This window comes from Rhipicephalus microplus, unplaced genomic scaffold (genome assembly GCF_043290135.1).
Source record: "Rhipicephalus microplus isolate Deutch F79 unplaced genomic scaffold, USDA_Rmic scaffold_468, whole genome shotgun sequence".
Taxonomy (NCBI): domain Eukaryota; kingdom Metazoa; phylum Arthropoda; class Arachnida; order Ixodida; family Ixodidae; genus Rhipicephalus; species Rhipicephalus microplus.
The window spans coordinates 34,196-40,000 of NW_027465031.1; the positions used below are offsets into that span (position 1 = coordinate 34,196).

The window sequence follows — 5,805 nt, forward strand, 5'->3', positions numbered from 1 at the left end:
TCAGCGTAGTGTTGCACAAACTCGTGGCCTACCCAAGGTGCGGTACGTTTGCGGCCGTATCCTCGGTGGGAATTTCGTGAGTAGGGTCGCAAATTCTACGACCTCGGCGGGTTTGAGAGCGACGTAGACTTGTGGCACGCTCAACGTGCCACACGTTTCGGGGCACACCCGCGGTGAAATTTTCTCGAGTACGCTCGTATTAGTGCCCAAGGAGGTCTGGGTACTTATCGCTGCTATTATGTGGGGGTTCTCGTGAGCGGCGTACGCGAAAGCGACCGGGTGTCTGATATGCGGCGGGCTTCGGCCTCGTCAAGCGTGTCCTCGGGTCTGCTCCAGGGGAATCCACGGCAGTCGTCTGCAGCCTCATCCGCTTGATGCGTTAGGGGCTGGTTGTCGGACGGTGCCGTTTTACCACGATATCGAGGTGTGTTCCGTGTCGTCCTCGGGCGATTCAGATGCGAAAGCGCCGAAGACGCGGGCGTGACCCGTCGTCTGGCGGCTTTGCAGTCTCGGCTCCGTTGCTAGTTCCGGCCGGTCCACCGACAGTGCAGCGGGCTTGGGCAACCCGCACGGCGCGACCGAGTCGATGCAACGAAAAAGAGCGAGCATGAACGTGCTTCTTGCCGCACGGCTCCCACTCGTCTTTCGGGAAGGTTGTGCCGTAGCGAGCTCGAACGCCGTCATCTCGGAGTGCAAAATAAGCGTGTTGGGGCGCCTGAAGGTGGCCTCCGCCGCACACAGACTGCGTCCGGCCCGCCGAAGGCGAGGACGGACGCGCAGTCGAACGATTACCTGGTTGATCCTGCCAGTAATCATATGCTTGTCTCAAAGATTAAGCCATGCATGTCTAAGTACATGCCGAAATAAGGCGAAACCGCGAATGGCTCATTAAATCAGTTATGGTTCCTTAGATCGTTTCTTCCTACTTGGATAACTGTGGCAATTCTAGAGCTAATACATGCAGTGAGCCTGGAGCCCTTTGGGTAACGGGTGCTTTTATTAGACCAAGATCGATCGGGTTTCGGCCCGTATTGTGTGGTGACTCTGGATAACTTTGTGCTGATCGCATGGCCACGAGCCGGCGACGTTTCTTTCAAGTGTCTGCCTTATCAACTTTCGATGGTAGGTTACTTGCTTACCATGGTTGTTACGGGTAACGGAGAATCAGGGTTCGATTCCGGAGAGGGAGCCTGAGAAACGGCTACCACATCCAAGGAAGGCAGCAGGCGCGCAAATTACCCACTCCCGGCACGGGGAGGTAGTGACGAAAAATAACAATACGGGACTCTTTTGAGGCCCCGTAATTGAAATGAGTACACTCTAAATCCTTTAACGAGGATCAATTGGAGGGCAAGTCTGGTGCCAGCAGCCGCGGTAATTCCAGCTCCAATAGCGTATACTAAAGCTGCTGCGGTTAAAAAGCTCGTAGTTGGATCTCAGTTCCAGACGAGTAGTGCATCTACCCGATGCGACGGCTCGGACTGAACATCATGCCGGTTCTTTCTTGGTGCACTTCATTGTGTGCCTCGAGATGGCCGGTGCTTTTACTTTGAAAAAATTAGAGTGCTCAACGCAGGCGAGTCGCCTGAATAAACTTGCATGGAATAATAGAACAAGACCTCGTTTCTGTTCTGTTGGTTTTTGGAATACGAGGTAATGATTAAGAGGGACGGACGGGGGCATTCGTATTGCGGCGCTAGAGGTGAAATTCTTGGACCGTCGCAAGACGAACTACTGCGAAAGCATTTGCCAAGAATGTTTTCATTGATCAAGAACGAAAGTCAGAGGTTCGAAGGCGATCAGATACCGCCCTAGTTCTGACCATAAACGATGCCAACCAGCGATCCGCCTGAGTTACTCAAATGACTCGGCGGGCAGCTTCCGGGAAACCAAAGTATTTGGGTTCCGGGGGAAGTATGGTTGCAAAGCTGAAACTTAAAGGAATTGACGGAAGGGCACCACCAGGAGTGGAGCCTGCGGCTTAATTTGACTCAACACGGGAAAACTTACCCGGCCCGGACACTGGGAGGATTGACAGATTGAGAGCTCTTTCTTGATTCGGTGGATGGTGGTGCATGGCCGTTCTTAGTTGGTGGAGCGATTTGTCTGGTTAATTCCGATAACGAACGAGACTCTAGCCTATTAAATAGGTGCGGGGTTCCCAGCACCTTACAACCTTCTTAGAGGGACAAGCGGCTCCTAGCCGCACGAAACAGAGCAATAACAGGTCTGTGATGCCCTTAGATGTCCGGGGCCGCACGCGCGCTACACTGAAGGAAGCAGCGTGTCTTTATCCCTGTCTGAAAAGACTGGGTAACCCGTGGAACTTCTTTCGTGATTGGGATAGGGGCTTGCAATTGTTCCCCTTGAACGAGGAATTCCCAGTAAGCGCGAGTCATAAGCTCGCGTTGATTACGTCCCTGCCCTTTGTACACACCGCCCGTCGCTACTACCGATTGAATGATTTAGTGAGGTCTTCGGACCGATGTCCGGCGCGGCCTTTCGGTTGCGCCGGTCTGTTGGAAAGATGACCAAACTTGATCATTTAGAGGAAGTAAAAGTCGTAACAAGGTTTCCGTAGGTGAACCTGCGGAAGGATCATTAACGGATTGTGAAGGGTGAGCGCCTCAGCTGCGTCTGCGCCCGACACTTTCTGCCGCTGACCCCGTTTGGACGCGGGGTCGGCTTTTCCCCACGGGGCTGCCTGAATGTGGAGCGGCACCCCGTGACAAATTGTTGCGCCCAGCGGACGCCAACACCGCGACCTTGGACGGTCGGCCAGGTGGCGGACGCGGGTACAAACGGCGCAACGCACTCATAGGTCGGCTTTCGACCCGCCACTGCACCGTGGCTCGAAGCGCTCGAAATGCGCGACCCGACCGCTGCGGGACCGCCTAGTACTGTAAACAGGAGCGGCGGAGCGCGAACGGCGAGTCGTGGTTACGTCGGTAGAAGGCGAGGCTGCGCGTTCCCGAAACGCCAGCCGAGTGCCCTCCCGACCGTTCGAGCGTGCAAGAACGAGACCCGACAATCGCGCGGCGACTGCCAAGTACGAGAGGAACGGCACAAGCGTCGGCGGTCGGTCAAGGAACTGGCGATGTGACGGGTCCGCTGTGCACCAGTGCATACCGTCCCGCCGTCCGCGGCAAGCGCCTCCGCGTCCTCGGGTGACGGAGGCTGCCGGTCGGTTCTTGCAGGCGAGGGATCTCGCTGGCACCGGTTCGCGTTGACGCGCGGCCGGTCATGGCACGGCGATGCGACGGCCGAGGTGCGCAGTACTCGATGGAGGAACCGCACGCTCCGATGACCGTCCCGCCCTCCGCGGCGTATGCGTACCGACCGTAATGGTTGCAGCAGCGCCGGCCGGCTTTTGAATTCGCCACACGAAACACGGTGCGAGATCGCGGTTAGGGGAGCGTCGACGTTGCCAGGCGTTTTGCTTGCTGCCGAGGGAAAGGCGGCACGGCCACGTCGCGCTCGTCGCGATTAGCGGGTCTGCGCGCTTTGGGAAGGTGCCGCAACGACTTGCCGAAAGAGGAAGCACGGAAGAACGAGGGACTTGGACGTCCCGACAATTGAACGCACTTGCGGCCAGGCCCTTGCTGGCTTCGTTCTTCCGCCTCGAGTAGGCTCGTACGCGGCTCCGGCGCCGAAAGTGGTCCTTGGCACCGACTTCGGTGGACGTGGGAAGTGCCGCGCAAGTACGGCGCGCCTGGCTCCACCTGTTGGCTAAAGTAGGCAGCCGGATCGGCATTTTGGTGTGCGGTGGCAAACCGTGGATGCGAAAAAAGCTTGTGCGATTTCGTGGAACAAAAAGCGGGGGTCCCCCTTTTTATGCGGAGGAGACCGACCCGCCTGCCGTGGTGAACCGCGACGCCACGGTAAAAACGGGAGAGGCTTGTCGATGGGACCGTGCATCCCGCGCTCCACGGAGGCCGGGAGGCGGCCGCCCGAGGAAATGTGTAGCCGTCGAGGCCCGCATCTGCGTGCACTCTTATCCAAATGGGTGTACCGCAGGCATTTTCTGGTTAGGCGGGCCAATGAGAGCGAGCACACAACGATACCTACGGGTCCGGCTTGGAGAACCGGCTTCGACGCCTCCCGAGTATTTATAGAGGGGTGGACCACGAAAGCACTCGCAAGTAGCGAAAGCGAAACGCCGTCCGAAACACACCGTTTGCTCGATTTGCGGCAGCCGAAAAAGGCGCGGCAGAGTTTTGGAGTCCAAGCGTGCGCTGAAAAGCGCCCTTCTTGGCCACTGTTTGGCCGAGTGCCAGAAACGTTTGGTTTTGACTGTACGGAATTGAACAAACACTTTTTCACGACTCTAAGCGGTGGATCACTCGGTTCTCGGGTCGATGAAGAACGCAGCCAGCTGCGAGACTTGGTGTGAATTGCAGGACACACTGAGCACTGATTCTTTGAACGCACATTGCGGCCTTGGGTCTTCCCTTGGCTTCGTCTGTCTGAGGGTCGGATCACATATCAAGAGAGCCTTCGGCGCACAAGGGAACGTGAGCCGTCGACTCGTTTTGACCGCGTCGGCAACACGGACAGCACGCTGAACACCTCACAGCGAGCGCCAACAGCGGCCACTCAAGGGCGAGACGGTGGCGACCGTCGTGCCAGAGCCCAACCGAAACGGGGGCGACCGACTGCATTGAGGATGTGGCACCTCGTTGAGACCGCCGCAGGACTTCGAGTCGGAAGGAAGCCTGCAGGGAAAGTGCGGTCGAGGTTGCGTACTCCTCTCTGCGACCGGGCGCGCAAGAGCTGCGAGAGCCACGGACGCGCAACTTTAACGCACGGTAAACACGAGGAGCGAAAGCCGGCCAGCAAAGCTTCTCCAGCCGTGCGCAAAGTGCGCGAGATCGCAGCCTTGCGTTGCGCTTGTTGCCCTCGAAGTAAGCAGGGTGTCCCGTAGACCGGGCGCTCGAACACGCTGCGGGGCCGTGCCTCCTCCAGGCTTTGCCGCGCGAACAGGGAACGTTCGCGCGCAAAGCGCAGGGAGGTGAGGAGGCTGCGCCCGACGTTTGCGGTTCGCTGCGTACGCGGTTGATGCGGAGAGCACGGCGCGACGACTTGCCGCGAAGCGGAAAAAGTCTCCCGCACGAGTTGGCGAAACGTTGGCGAAGCTTAAGGCGTTCTCGTCGTAGTCCGCCGTCGGTCTAAGTGCTTCGCAGTTCCCGTCCCGTTCAAAAAACTGGGCCACTCCAGTTGGGGCGGGGGCGACGCTACACGAGACGATGCCTCTCGCCAGGCTGCGTGGCTGCCCTTGCGGCGGCGGCGACTGGCCTCGGCGGTGTTTGGGCTTTCGACACGGTCGTTTATCACGCAACTGCTCGGACGACGCACGCGCGCAGCGGAATGCCGCTTGCCAGCCTTGTGAAGATGTGACCCTGTACAGGGTTGCGGGCGCACTTGGTAGGGCGTCGTACTCGGTTCGCGATGGGTTTACGAACGTGTCCCGTCACTTCCACGTCACACCGGTTGTGCGCCGCACGCGTGCAGCGGGGAAGCCGATTGCCAGCCTTGTGAAGAAGTGGCCCTGTACAGGGTTGCGGGCGCACTTGGTAGGGCGAGCGCACGCGGTCGTGCAGGAAGTTGATGGAAGCGAATGTATCCGCTGTCGACCTCAGATCAGGCGAGACAACCCGCTGAATTTAAGCATATCACTAAGCGGAGGAAAAGAAACCAACAGGGATTCCCCGAGTAGCTGCGAGCGAAACGGGACCGAGCCCAGCACCGAATCCCCCGTCCTTGCAGGCGGTCGGGAAATGTGGTGTATGGGAGGCGACGTTCTCG

At 58.4% G+C, this 5,805-nt stretch overlaps 3 non-coding genes across 3 annotated transcripts in view; all 3 read left to right on the forward strand.

Annotated features, from left to right (window-relative positions):
- The first annotated feature begins 789 nt into the window (after positions 1-789).
- On the forward strand, positions 790-2,604 carry LOC142794659 (small subunit ribosomal RNA). Its single transcript, XR_012892528.1, has one exon. It is a non-coding gene; the product is annotated as a small subunit ribosomal RNA (ribosomal RNA).
- Positions 2,605-4,323: 1,719 nt separating this feature from the next.
- Positions 4,324-4,476, forward strand: LOC142794656 (5.8S ribosomal RNA). Its single transcript, XR_012892525.1, has one exon. It is a non-coding gene; the product is annotated as a 5.8S ribosomal RNA (ribosomal RNA).
- Positions 4,477-5,630: 1,154 nt separating this feature from the next.
- LOC142794653 (large subunit ribosomal RNA) overlaps positions 5,631-5,805 on the forward strand; it is a 3,958-nt gene continuing 3,783 nt past the window's right edge. Inside the window, exon 1 of the ribosomal RNA XR_012892523.1 lies at positions 5,631-5,805. This exon is cut by the window's right edge and continues 3,783 nt beyond it. This is a non-coding gene — a ribosomal RNA (large subunit ribosomal RNA).